Source organism: Lissotriton helveticus, chromosome 12 (genome assembly GCF_964261635.1).
Source record: "Lissotriton helveticus chromosome 12, aLisHel1.1, whole genome shotgun sequence".
Taxonomy (NCBI): Eukaryota; Metazoa; Chordata; class Amphibia; order Caudata; family Salamandridae; genus Lissotriton; species Lissotriton helveticus.
In genome coordinates, this window is record NC_136073.1 from 351,312,654 (window position 1) to 351,326,197 (window position 13,544).

Here is a 13,544-nt window from a genome sequence, read left to right on the forward strand (position 1 = left end):
ACTACAAAGAGACATAGAAAAAATGTGGCACCTTCACCCCGAGCAACATATTTCGCATAGCCCAATAGGAATCATTGCTTTCACTGGAGCCTCTCCTTTTTAAAAAAAATGTATTTATGTTTTTTATAAAAATACAAACAATACAAAAGAAAATCGTTAAATGAGTTGCCTACCATTGAGTTTACAGGGTAAGTGGTTCATAGTACACTTCTCGGATGGCAACCCCTTTGTTCGTTATACAGTGGTGGTAGGATGAGGATAGAAGAGGAGGAGAAGAAAGTGAGAATAAGTGGATAGTACAGAAGTAGCTCTGGTTGTATCTAACAAACATTTTTCGGAGGTTGCGTGTAGTTCAATGGTTCACAGTTCATTCAGTCAATACATTTTTATGGTGGGTCATCTGGGGTAAGATTCTTGTCCAAGGTTTGCCAGAGGTTCCTGGAGGAGGCTTTCCAGGGCGAGTAACTTAATGCCAGGGTGTCTGCCCCTCTTAGGTGGGTGATCCAGCTGAGCCACCCTCTGTATGATGTTTTAAAGGTATCCTTCCAGTTCGTAAGTACTAGCTTGACTGCAGCAGTTAGAAATAGGTCCATTAGTCCTCTATCGCCCTCTGAGGGTAGGTCGGTTCGGATGAATGCTGTGGTGAGTGAGGCGAAGTCTCTTATTATTTTGCAGTTGAGCGATTTGTCTATGAAGCCAAATACGTCCCCCCAAAACCTTTTGAGTATCAGGCACAGGAAGATGAGGTGTTTTAGGTCTCCCTTGCCTGTGTTACAGTTCCAGCATGTAGGGCTATATCTAAGGCCCAGATTGTGCAGCCGGTCTGGGGTCCAGAATGTTTTGTGTAATAGCCAAAGTTTAGTCTGGGCCAGGACTGGGGTGACCTTGTTGCGGGTGGCTGAGGCCCATAGTGTGTTCCACTCCTGCTCGCTTTTAACCCGTTCTGTGAAGGGGCTGTGCGAAACATACCCACTCATTAAATCACCCGCACTGCAGCGGAAATCGCACCACGGTCAACGGGTTAAAGAAGGTCCTAAATTTGATGTCTGTGCATGCCTGTGATTGAGCAGGGATCTGAATTATAAGATGTCTGGCAGACACTGCCCCACCTGCAACGTTCCCCTGGTAAATTCTCTTGAGGGAGAAATAGTCAGCATATTTGGATACATGTTGAATTTGTTGTGGAATACAATAGTTCCACATGTAATTCTCGATTTTTCTTCAGCACACTCACACAATACTCATAATCCAGAGCATTTCTTCATTTTACAAACAAAATGAGCTGAACTGAAACCATATTACTGTAAACAAAAAAAATTAGAAGTATGTAGTTTACATTAAATGCATTCTGGATGAGGTGAAATGATAATTTATGACAAATAATGGTTTTAGTGTGAGGAATAATGTAGCTGGTGATAATTTTTATTTAGAGTTTTATAGGTAATATAGGTATTAACTGAAAAGTGCAAGAGCTTTGCAAAAAATACATGCATTATATTTTTTAATTTTGCAGAAAGCAATCAAGCTTAGGTATTATAAGTATACAAAAGAAATAATAAAGTACTGATTTAAGTTAGCCTGACTGTTGAAGCCATGCTAATAAAGAATTATATCCAAGCATTGATAGACCTGTTTTTTCACACTGAGCTGGTGTTGGTTTGCACAAGACATGTTTCTCTTCACTGCAGATGCTGTAACCTTATGTATTATAGAACTGATAGTGAGGTTCTCACCAGGAGTCGAGGAAACAACAGGAAGTATGATTCATAAGAAGAGTTGTCTGACCCGCAAAATGTGCACAAAGCCTCTTCTCAAGGACTTGTGTCTGTAGCTCTTTGGGAGGACTTGAGAAACAGCGGAGTTTACTTACTCCCAGGAGTTTACTGAAATTACAATGTCAAACTTGTTCCAACTTACAATTTACTGTGTTTATATTATTGTGTGTTCCTAGAGTAGGAGAGGGCTTCTCTCACTCCCTTTACTGAAGATCCATCTCTGGGTTTTCTTCAGATATCTCTCATAATGAAAGATTTCTTACACCTATTCTTTGATTTATTAGATGTCCTCTAATTTATACCTGAGACTACTTCCCAGCTTGATTTGTCCTTATTTGATGTGGAGAGGCTTTATGCTTATGCATTTATTCTCTCATCAGAATTCCTAATTGAATTTTCTGAACTGACACCTTTCCATTCCATTCTAAAACGTAGACTAGGGAAATGTATTAATGGAAAACACTTGTTGTACTAAATTAATTCAAGCATACTTACAAATATTGTATTTTCTCTTATATTGAAATATCGATTCTTGGATTATATTTCTAGTGATGATGCTTAAAAGACTAACATTATTAAAAAAAAAAATTTAACTAAAGAATTAAATAATAAAACCCTTTAACTCACACAAATTCTCTTTATTGACTGTACTAAAGTCTTTACTGATGTTATCATTTATATGGTTTTTGCTGTAGATGATTGCTCCTTCTAACTTCTCCTTGTCGACGAACAAAGGTCCTTATGACCAATGGTGGAGGATATTTAATGATTAAACCAGAAGATTAAAATATAGAAATCCCTGCTCCGTCACTCTGAATAGGAGGAATTCTTCTTCACATGATAAATACACCATCCAAGGATAGAGGGATTTTTCAGGCACAGTAAGTACGAAACCCCAATCTGGCCCATCTGTATCTAAGGCGTCTGGAGTTAATACGAGAGTAACATGTCTACAGAGTAAATCTAGTTTAAAGTACTCCTACCTGCTGGTTAGCCATGAACATATCTGGTCTTTTGCAAAGTTTATGATAGTCTTTTATTAATATGCATATATATGTCTTAATACGGTTTTCCATAGCTGTGTGATATACTGATGTATTTAATTGCAAATTTATAAAAGTTGTCAAATGAAGGAAAAATATAACTTTGCACTGCCATTGCTCCTTACTTTTGAGGTGCGCTTGTGCATATTGGTTGTGCAAATCTGGCTCATCATATGAAAACTCATGCTCTTGCTATTTGCTTCAATGGTTTATATAATAATACTGGCTAGTGAAGCATATGGGTCTATTGTTAGGTCAGGCCTGAGCCACCGCACAAGAGCTGCTCTGGCGATCTGTTGTAGGTACTGTACGGAGGAGAAGCCCCAACCACATTAGTCATTGGCTTGTGTCTTTGTCCTTCGTAACTGCTGGAGTCTGATTTCTTAGTAGGCTTGTTGGTCCCTCCTTAGTACAGCCATGTCACCAATTGTATCCTTCAATGGCTACTGGCCCCTTAACTTAGTTGTTACATGGAGCGTGTTCTATTTTCTTTATTGAGTTCCTACATTAGGCAAAGCAGCCGGGACAATGGCGGCCACTTGTGTCCAATGCCATAGGTCTCACATTTAAATGCGAGACCTATTGCATTGCAAATATTTTTTTAATTAACTTTACACTATTCGTCACAGTGCCAATTTCACGAGCGCTGTACTTTCAACTTTGAAGCTCAATCTCTCCGTAGGGTGCCCTCCCTCCCTCCACCAAAAATTGGCTGCCTATTGAACTCTCCTCCCACCCCTGCTGCCAGGTGAAAGACTTCATCAGTGGCTGGGTTGAGACTCTTCCGCTATGTTTTGCTTGCAGCTTGGATGCTGTATTTCTCCATAGGGTGCCCTCCTTCCACTCCCTCCGACCACTTCGCACCTCCGTCACCCCCCTCCCATGCTGCCAGGTTAAGGAGACTGCCCTTTGTCATCAGATGGGCTCAGCCTCTCCTGGGATCACCTCTTCAGCTTCAAGAGCCATGGTGATCAGCCTCTGAGCCTGCCTCAGACGTGCCCACCTCCCCTCCTCCCTCCAGCTGCCCACAACACCAGAAAGAGTTGTTGCAGACAGGTTCTTCGTGCAGTAAGTATTGAACTAACCCCATGCTGTTTGTTGCGTGTTTTATTAAAATTTATTGACAAGTCATTTACTGAATGACTTGTCATCTGCAACAGTTACATCTTTCCTTGCACCTGATAGATCTGAAGTAGTCCAAAAATGACCACTCACACCAGCATCATCACCCTCTGAACCAACAACCTTAATCACCACTTCTCTGCCCCCTCTCATCTGAATGAACAGCTCTCCACTTTCCTCTCACTTCACCAGCGTCCATCTTCCACCTTCACTGACCCTTTTGATACTTTTACCACTCATGGACAAATAGATTTTAGAGAAACTTTCTTTTTTCGACAATGTTAGCCATAAAACCGTGCAATAAATTAAAAAATAATTTTAAAGTAAAAGCTATATAAAAACATAATAAAAACAATAAAAGAGTAAAGCGCTATACCATTTTAAAAGGCAGTTGAGAACAATTTTAGGACGATTGCCAACAAGCATTTGCAATGCAATAGTCTCGCATTACTGAAAGTTTGAGCTATTGACATTGCAAATAATATTGCAATGCCAATTGCTCAAACTTTGGGTTATGCGAGATCCATTGCACTACAAATGCTTGTTTTTCAAGTTAGAGAAGCACCTCAGCTAATTGCTGCCACGGTGTGCCACGTGGTCCCTCAAGTTCGCAATAAGGAGCTTGCTAAAGTTTCCAGCAATTTGCATTTTTTGGAAAACAGCGGTGGCTTTTATGCTGAGCACATATTTTGTCCCACAGCAAAATATTATGACGCTTGTTCTTGAGTCTTGCTTATTGGACGCAGTGCGGCATCATTTTGGGTTTGTTCACCGGATTTTGTTGGCGTTGCTGGAGCTTGTATTTCTAATATTAATGTACTAAAAATAATCCTATGAGTATCCACGTACTTCACTATAGTGTTCATTTTTGTTTTTAAATGTTCCTTCTCAATAAGTAGGTCAGCTTTTTGTAGTTTATACTGACCGACTTTCACTCTTAAAAACCAGGAAAGTAAAGAGAGCGACTGAAAATTAATGTAATGTTGTGATGAAATCAGTGCTCTCCGTATAGTCCTGAAAAGTGTGTCCTATCTACGCTCTAAGAAAGTACAATCAAGGATTATTAACTGAAGATCCCAGTTAACTTTGGGATTTCTGAAAATCCCAGTTTACGAGTTTTGTGGAAAAACCCACACAAACAGGGTTTTACCAGAAGCATTATTCCAGAAAAAAGCTGGGAAAAGTTATATGGGCAAAACTGCTCAGAATGAGAAGAGAACATTAGGAAACTGGCACGGATGCCCCAGTTTTCTTTATTCGGGCGGGCACAACTCGGAATGGTGAGGTAATACTGCACTAGTTAATTATCCTACTCCAAGTTATTGGCAGTTCCAGGTGTATCTGTTTTTAAATAGGATACAGGGTGCACCATTGTCATTTGTTTCTTTGCAATTGGATCTTTCTTGTGCTGAAAAGCACTGTTCTTGTTTGGCTGGTGTTACTTATGAAGGACTTCACTGCCACTGCAGCTGCCCCCTGCCTGAAAAGGACAAAAATTCTGGAATAAATGTTTTTACTGCTTCAGAGCCAACAGTGACATCATGCAAATTTTATTTTCAACCACTGCTTTGACCTTCAGTTTATTCAATGTCAACAGCAACAAACGGACAGCGGACTATCAGGTGCCGAGTCCTCCTGGTATTGGGCTCACTTGCACATAGAAGGCAGGGATGCCAAGGCACTTCATAACTTAGTATGCACTCCCACAGTGCGGGAAGTAACCGGGCTGTGCCCAGAAGAAGACAGGGCCTGTCTGAGCCCGTCAGAAAAAAAAGGAGGCCGGGCTATGCCACCCCTCTTAAATTTAAACTTTAAGTTTTACTAACACGATGGAGATAAGGAAATCAGCATCTGTATAAATGCATCTCAGCTGCTATTGTTGGATGAGAGACGGGACACAGCAACTAATAACATGATGAGGGGTGTGGACAGGAATAAGACAGATGGTGTGAAGGCTATCTCCACAGCGATCATAGGGGACTCAGACCATGAAGGTTTTGAACTGGAATAAGGAGGGGCTGAGGAGAAAATTAAGTAATCCAAATTGGAGTATTTTCAAAAAGAATGGCGCCATATTGTTTTCAAGAAACGTGGGCGACTAGTCCTTTTCACCTCTGTCATTGGTGGGCCTCGCTGCTCTTTTTAAAATGTTGGCACTCCCGCAATTTCTATATATTCTCCAGAACTGCCCACACCGAATTCCGGATGCGTACTTTGTAGCGGTAGAAGCGGAGATACGTACACTGCTGTGGGACGGTAAAGCCCCTAGGATTGCTCTTCAGAAACTAACAAAGGGGTGGTATGATGGGGGGATAGCGTTGCCCGACATTAGGTTGTACTATTGGGCCTCTCAGTTGGTGGCTGTAAACCAATGGATGCCTTCCCCAGCAGCAAGGACATACCGGATTCGTCGCCTCATGAGGAACGCTTGTTAGATGGGCCACTCCAGTCCAAGGCGATCTCCTTGACCTATTAAAAAACTTAGTAATAATTTGCCAGATGCCTTCGGGAAGCTCAAGGAACAATGGGAGAGGGACCTAGGACCGATCGACGAGGAGGATTGGCGACTGGCGCTTATTTCACCTAGGGAGGCAGCCATAAGCTTAGATTCAGATTAATACAACTCCGAATTCTGCACCGCTCCTATCTGATGGGGAAAACGCTGGCCAAAATGGGGTCTATGCAAGATGACCTCTGTCTGAAGGGTTGTGTGCAACCAGCTACTTTCTATCATATCCTGTGGGAATGCCCGCTGGTGCAGGATCTGTGGGAGAGTACCACAAGTCATATGCAGTCCGCATTGGGGAAGGCAGTGAACCTGACGCCCGCCTGGGTTTGCTCAATATATGGGAAGATACAGACCTGACTGAAATAGAACAACAAGTGGTGATGCTCGGATACACATTAGTGAAGAGCGAAATCGCGAGGGGATGGGGTGGAGTGGCGCCACCTGCAGTGTCACTGTGGCTGAAAGAGTTTGACAGGTGTATGATAGCAGAGAAAGAAGTCTTCATAGCCAGGGGATGCCAGAGGAAATGAGATAAGAAATGGTGGAAATGGAACACTTATAGTGGGGAGATTTGTGTATCACCTGTGGTGGAATTGGAAATGCAAAGATATAGAGATGGAGAAGTAACTGTTTAATATGTCTATTTTCCCAACCTTTGTACCATGTACAGTGCTGAATGCAACTTGCGAATACCATGTGTAATTGCTGTTTATCTGACTGTCATGAACTTTATTAATAAAAACATTTTTTTTTAAAAAGAATTGACCTGACTGCACTAGTTGTTACCGCTGACAGTTCTGGAGCTCCTCACTGTCAACACTGAGGACAAATACTTCCAGGGGCTCACTGAAGCATCACCATCATCGAAGTTAACTCGGATCCGAGAAATCCAAGGACTCGTCATTGAGAGAAAAAGCTTAAAAAAAGTGACTACCTGCAAAAGTAAAATCTTGACAGGGGTCTAGAGCTCAACTTATCCGACAGAACTTCATCGTGGCCAGTCTTAAACATTGACTTTTTTCCTGACCAGCACGACCAGATAGTCGAAAGTGTTCCTTAATGTTTTTTGGGGCTAGAATGCAAATTCTTCTATTTCATCCTTAGAAATTAATATCTCCTGTTCCCTACATTGGATTTTTGTCATTTTGGTATAATTGTAAATATAATATATATTCTCTGTTTGTATGAATTGTTGTTGGATTTGTATTGTGTTGTGTCTTTTACATATTTACTGCTTAAATGCTATTAAATGCTTTACACACCTTTCTCCTAAATTAAGCTTGGCTGCTTGGCTGCTTGGCTGGCAAGCTACCACTGATCGAGCAAGGTTTAATTTATTGCAACTTAATTGTACCTTATTAGTGTTTGTGGTATTATTACAAGTTGAAGTTATCTACCTACATCAACTAATAACTTCCCTTCCTATATGTTAGCGCCATTATTATTATGGTTTACTATCTGGATGAAACCGGCAGACAAGTTAAACAGAGAAAACAATTGCCAGCGCCTGCACCTACATAGTGTGAAACAAATAACTTTATTAACTTTTATAAAGAACTGTTATGCAAATATGGGAATTCCAAAATATTTTGATGAACCAGAATCTATGCAGAGACTGAGCAAAAGGGATGTTAGATTGCTTTTTACTAACTTTAGAACAGAAAGAAAGGAGTAAAGTGACAAAAAAACTATAGTCACTGCTACGCCGGTTTGCTAATTTTTGCTGGCATTTGAACATATATTACTATGGTGTTGAATATGTAACATAGAACATAGATTTCTAGTGACTAGATTACATTTAAATATTGTAAATTTTTTAGTAAGCTTTTATAAAGAAAATGCAACAGGGGCCTTGTTACTATCCTGTCTTTGGAATGATTTTTCTGAGCAAAGTATTTTTTATTTGCTTTGATCCTGTGGTTTTTGTGTGATACTGAGGAACGAATTTAATATATGCATGCTGAAACATCGAATGTTAATGCAATGACAACCTTCATTGGTGTATCTATACCAATTACATTCCCCTTTTGTATTGTTATCCATGGCATATTTTCTATATCAAGTAAGGAAATTAGGAAATGTTTACCTGGAAATAGTCTTTTTCACGTGTTTTTATGATAATGAGCATTCATATTACTGTATGCTATATGATATAATGGGTGCTATTTGGATTCTGAGAAGAAAATGTCTCAGGTCTGGCCACTGACCCTAAATGTATCAAGGACATGATATTGTACTAAGAAACTCTCTTTTTAATGATAATGGTTGATTTTATAATGTACAAAATTCCTATTTTTACTAGTTTTATGAATGTTATAAATGTCTTTTATGGTGAAAAATTTTACCGAAATAAAGATTTATGAAATGAAATGAAATGATATCTTTTTTTTTAATAATTATACATGTGTTTGCTGATGTCTTACATGATGCTATAATATACCGAATACAGCTGTTTGAGTGACTGATTGATTGATTGTAATTAAATGCACATATGTGAAAGGTTCACTAGAAAGATAACATCAGGGTTTGAATTACATGCCCCATGAAACTGATATGTGGTTATAACAATTATAGGTGAGTAAAATGAAGGTGCTCTTTTCTGTCCTTGGTTTATTCATCGAGTTGGCCTCAATAATAATTTCTTTGTCAGTGTGATTCTCTGTTTTCAACATATCTTATGCTTTCTGAACCACAAATCAAGGCATCCGATACCGCATCATTAAAAGCAGGTCTGCATTTTAGACAAATTATCTATCTCTCAAACCTCACCTTTGTCCACCAATTTATAATATCCATAAAAATACTCATCATACATTTATCATGCAGGAGAGACTTTGTTGTTGGCACCCGGTGACAATGAATGGACAAGTAGGGCACTTTCAACTCAAGCGTCCTCACTTTCCTCCTTTTCAACCAATACACAGCTTATCTGTAGACATTTTTTGAGTGCAGGTGCATGCTTCCACCACAATTCGGCCATTCAAAGCTACACATTTTACAATAATGCCCATGATATCGTCATAATGGATCAGACCAAACTCTGAATCCAATGAGCATTGAGCAAGCTCCAAAAGTACAATGACGCTAACTCTCTTAAAATCAACCAGGACAAGACCAAAGTCCTGATCTTTGGCCACTGTAGAAAAAAGAAACTTCTAACCTAGCACATGGGAGCTGTGAATATTAAAACAACCACGAAGTACAGCTACTTGGGGGTATGGTTCATCGGGTCCTCCAGACTTTCGGCCCACCTAGCTGCCCTGAAAAAGAAAGCCAGAGCCATTACACACAGCCTGACCTGTCTTAATTAGATCTTAAACTGTGCCTCAGCAGCCCCCATAATAAAGGTCAAGAAAGCCACTGTTCTCCCGGTGCTACCCTACCCTGCGAGCTTAGATCACGCTCAATGCTCAGCCTAAAATCGAGTATTTCAACTTCCCATATACATACAAAGGCCGAGAGTTCAGTAGGAACTGGGCCTTCTAAGACAATCACTCACCTGCAAGGCTGACAAACTGAAGTTTTATATAAGGCTTCTAAAAGCACCTGAAAACACTCTTAAAGCATGCCTAAAAGAAACATTCCAGAGCCCTGAGAATCCCTAGCACCATCAAATAAAAAAGCTATAACGTCTCTGCAAATCGAAGCTACTGCACTAAACTCGCACGTTATTGCCTACACAGCCTGGAAAAGGGTCACCAATAGGCAGCTGAAACTAACTTCATATCTGCTGGCCCCCCGTTCCTTAAAGTCCTCAACTATCTTATCCCCCTTAATGATTAATACTTACCGGGCAAGTCACAACCATACCTCTCAGATGGTCTAAAGAGACGGGTCCCCAGAGATATTTTATTTATGCACTTCCTAGGCTTAAAAGTGGCTGATTTCAACTGATGGGTTCCACTAGGAAAGGAGGGGTCTGCAGACTGTGCAACTGCAAGAATGGATCATGGCTCCACCTTCTGTGCTGTTGTCCAACGCTTGACGCCCCCAGGAGATTTCTCCACAAACCACTTTATCTAAAGAAGGATTTTCGCTCATGCCTGGAGTCATCGTCACTGTGCTTATCTCACATTGATACAAGAACTTGAGCAAGGTGCAGCAAATATGTCAAGAAGCTTGAAGACTACTCCGATCCTGCCTTGCTCTTCCCCACCCCACTACCAGTGCTCATAAACTGATAATAGATTATTTCAGGGTATGGCTCTGCGCTCCCTTCCCCACATGACCCACACCCCTGGGGGTATCAACCCCCCACACTCTTCACTTTTTCTGTTTTACTTATCGTTCAAAGAGGACTGGGAAGTTTCTGAACTTTTGGACTCTTAAGCACAGACTGTAAACTTGGTCTTCTTATTTAGTATAGAACCTTACCTTTGCCATGGCTAACATTGGGGCCCTTTTCATCCTTTTAATAACTTTTTTATTTTAAAATTGTTATGGTTTTGACTAACTGAACAATAAAGATTCTCAATCAATCAACTCAAGTAACCTGTAATGACCCAGGATCTCATCTTAGGTTTGACGTAATGGCACTTCTGCCTTTCAGGGAAACTATTACACATTCAGAATGCACTAGAGGGTCGGTTTGAGGAACTGCCTTCCCATTTGAAGACAGTGAGAGACGCATTCAAGTCTCCTGGATCAGAAATGGACTATAAACTTTTTGAAATGCTAGTACAATGTCAGCAAGAAAAATAAACATATACCTCAACTTAGCCAGTCAAAGAATTTGAAAAGAGCTACTGTGCACAGAACTGATTTTTCCTTACAATCTAATGCAAATGAAAACACGTTTAATTCTTGTAAAAGCAGGAAATAAGCAAACACAAAGCGATAATGGACGGAGTGCTGAAACTTTTCTGACCCTCACCCCAGTCACAGATTAGGGTTGAATCCATCATCGTTTTTTTGCTTACTTCACTATCCCAGTTTGGCCCAGTCATATGCAAATCAGTCTTGACCCTGTACCTCGTGGGAATAGTCCAGCCTGAATGGCCAGGCCAGGTCCTCCGTGAACTGGAAACAAGTATCCTGGGAGCGGTTTTGGGGTAATACCCCTGATCAGCCAGGCTAGCTTGAATCCAGGGGCAAAGTGAGCAAGGGACCCACAGCTGGGCATACCCTCCCAACTTAGGGCAATCAAAGCAAACATAAAGAGAATATGGGCGGGGTGCTGAAACTTCTGCACATGGCTGTGTCTGAACTGGGGTGGCGAAGTGAACTTAAGAATGATGATGGATTAAACCATGTGAATGTCCAATTGTGAAAGAGCTTTGCAATCCAGACAGCATGTCGCAAACCCTGACTCCATCGCATGAGGGCTGCAAGGCGATTAGTAGGTTCTTTATGGACAAGATTGAGGGGATTTATACCTCCGTCCATGATAAGCAGCCACTTGGTGAGTTAAAACAGGAGTTTTTTATTTTCAAACCAAACATGTCAGTCCACCTTGATAGCTTTGGCCCATTTACCGAGCAAGAGGTGAAAAAAAACATGATGGAAGCTAAATCAGGATCCCCTCTAGTCCCCTGCCCCCAATATATACGAGGGCAATGCCACCTCCACCAGTAAGCCTCTGGGCTGTGGAGTCCCGCAGGGTTCATCGTTGAGCCCGACATTATTTAACGTCTATATGAGACCGCTGGCTGAGATCGTCTGTCCGTATGGTATTAAGATCATTACCTACGCAGACGATACTCAGCTGGTGGTCTCACTGGCGCAGGAAGGGGGCTTCTTAGTGGGTGTGGATCTTGCAGGCTGTTTGGAGATGGTCAAGAGCTGGATGACCAAGTCTTGTCTCAAACTCAACGGAGACAAGACTGAGCTTATGCTCCAGGGTCGGCTTGCACCTTCTTCCATCGATGCTCTCTGGCCACCCTGCTTGGGACCTGCCCCGGTACCTAAAGATACCATCAAGAGCCTTGGTATCTGGCTGGATAGGTCCCTGTCATTTGACCAGCAGGCAATAAGACTATCTGCCACCTGTTTCGGCATCTTCAGAGTCATCAGAAAGATCCTCCCTCTACTCCCCTTCGAAGCAAGAAAGACCGTGGTTCTGGGCCTGATCCAATCCCGGCTGGATTTCGGGAATGCCCTATACTTGGGAGCCCCAGATTTCACTTTGCGCAAACTACAACTGATACAAAACTGCGCCGCCCGGACCCTCTTACAAATCCCCCGCAGATCATCAATAAAGCCTGGCCTAAGGAGACTACATTGGCTCCCCGTTAGGGAAAGAGTCAGTTTTAAATCCCTCTGTATTGCGCATCAGGCCTTTTGGTCTTTAGGCCCAGTAATCAACCAACCCCTCATTACGCCTTACCATCCTGCCAGACAGCTGCGCTCAACCCATGCCAATTTGGCCACTGTTCCTAAAATTAAGAAAGCAAGATCTGGAGGTCGCTCTTTTACCCATAATGTGGCCAAGATGTGGAATGCTCTTCCCCAGCATCTAAGGTCCAACCCCGATCTCATCTCATTTCGCAAACAGCTGAAAACGCTCCTGTTCAACAATCAGTAGTCGGACAGTTATCCTTCCGTCAAGCAACCTAAGTCTCAGCAGTAATCTCAGCGCTTGGACGCCTCAGGGCAGGTATGTGCGCTTTATAAAAATCATTTTCATTTCATTTCATTTCATATATTTTTTCACGGATTGCCCCAGTTATCTGCCCTCTTGCTACCCAAGTCCTCAACCATTCATTGTGTACCGCTGTATTTCCAGAGATCTGGCAGAACGCTTCAGTAAATCCTTTGTTAAAAAAGGCAGGTACTGACGTCCATAATCCAGGGAACTATCGTCCTATATCGCAACTGCCCTATCTGTCTAAAGTAATAGAGAAACTAGTGAACAGACAGTTAACACAGTATCTGGAAGCCAATAAACTTCTGGATATTTCCCAGACAGGCTTCAGAACTAACAATAGTACTGTGACAACACTCTTAGCAGTATTGGACAACATCAGATGTGTGGCAGATCAGGAAAAAGCTGTTGCATTGATATTATTGGACCTGTCCACAGCGTTCGATACTGTTTCACACAATCTCTTATTAAAAACACTATTCACCAAGGGCATATACTCTAAAGCTCTACAA